At 36.4% G+C, this 1,774-nt stretch overlaps 1 non-coding gene across 1 annotated transcript; it reads left to right on the top strand.

Moving 5' to 3' along the window:
* Nucleotides 1-1,701: 1,701 nt before the first annotated feature.
* TRNAC-ACA lies at nt 1,702-1,774 on the top strand. Its single transcript has one exon. It is a non-coding gene; the product is annotated as a tRNA-Cys (tRNA).

Here is a 1,774-nt window from a genome sequence, read left to right as displayed (position 1 = left end):
GAGAAAGAACCCTAAGGAATTGTGTTAAATCCAAACAGATGCAATTTTCTTAAATTGGCCTATTTTGTTTTTCATCATCAGGGGAAATGGAAATTTGAAAGCTATATTAAATTTTAACTATAGAAAGCAAAGTGGCATTTTTACAACCCACAATGCCACTGATTTGGAGACCATAAAATTTGGAAACCCTTATTTTCACTAAGTCAAATTTTTAAAAATTATATGTATATCCATATGTTAATAATATATTTAGCTTTTATTTTATCCTATTAGTCCCGCACTCTGGTTTCTGGAATGTATTTTCTGTTGTCTAACATTTTTCTGTTGATTTCTTTATGCTTGATATCCTTAAAAAGAACTCAATTGCAATTCAGAAAGTATTATCCATTTCAAGCTTTATTTCTCAAATATTTTAAATGCTTTGTTGGAATAACAAAATTCTCCAACACCAAAGCAGGGAACTTTTCATCTTGTCTGCATTCTACACCAAACATCTATCATGTCCTTAAAACAGAGCTGATTTCATTTCCACAAGTGATGTGTCAACAGTTATTAAATTATGAGTGTTCCCAGCATTAATCCTAATTCTGGCCACTACAGAAGAGTCTGGCTTGAAATCCTCAGTCTCCTGACAGCTGGATTGGGCTCATTCTCTCAGGGTTTGTTACACAGAACCAGGAAGAAAGCTAGAGGCAGAGAAACACTAGGAGAGAACAGGCTATAGATGAGAAAAATCTTTAAACACGGAAAAGGAGGGTTTTTTTTTTTTTTTTTCCTTTTTCTCCCCGCCCCCTCCCGAACCTCCCTCAGAACAGGAAATTTTAAGAACAATTTAGAATGAAAGAAATATGGAAGAGTTGCAATGAATAAAGGAAATGAATGGGAAACTTTAAAAATTTTTTAAATATTACTACACTGTATTTATCTCTCTTCAGGCTATTTGAAAAGCACAAATAAATTTTGTTATTTTAAGATTGTTCTGTGGCTGGATGTATTCATTTTAACCTTGCTACCAGTTATTCTAGGCACTATACAAATTTATATAAGTGTTTTTCATATACATGCTGAATAAGTTTAATTTCATAATGGTTTAATACCTTCATTGTGTTGCGACATGACAAGAATCTGAATACCCACTGTGTGAGATTATAGAAGTAAATATAAGACCTTGGACTGAATGTAGGCTAACCCCAGGGTATACTATAGAGATGTTTGAGAGTTTTTCCTTAACTCAAAGAAAAAATTGGTTTATCTTTGGCATGAGTGAGTGAGTAAAGTCGCTGAGTCATGTCCAACTCTGAGACCCTATGGGCTATAGCCCGCCAAGCTCCAAGAATACTGAAGTGGATTGTCATTTCCTTCTCTAGGGGATCTTCTGGACCCAGGGATCAAACTCAGATCTCCTGCATTGCAGGGAGACTCTTTACCACCTGAGCTACCAGGCATGCCTCTCCTGAAAGTGAACAAGATGCTTGTAACTAATGTTTCCCACAGATTTTTACATGTGTATCAGTCACTTTGCTGCTTCATAGATTAAAAAAAAAAATCTTAGCAGTGTAAAGCATAGCATTTATTTCTCATTCACCAGACTGTTGTTCACTGGAATTCATCTGATCCAGGCTGATGTCATTTGGACTTGACTCTAAGGGAAATCTGGAACCAGGTTTGTTTTACATGCCTCCCATGGTCATTGGGGAGACTTCCCTAGTGGCTCAGATGGTAAAAGCCTCTGCCTACAATGCAGGAGACCCAGGTTCGATCCCTGGGTTGGGAA

Source organism: Bubalus bubalis, chromosome 3, assembly GCF_019923935.1.
Source record: "Bubalus bubalis isolate 160015118507 breed Murrah chromosome 3, NDDB_SH_1, whole genome shotgun sequence".
NCBI lineage: Eukaryota > Metazoa > Chordata > Mammalia > Artiodactyla > Bovidae > Bubalus > Bubalus bubalis.
This window is presented reverse-complemented; position numbering and strand designations above follow the sequence as displayed.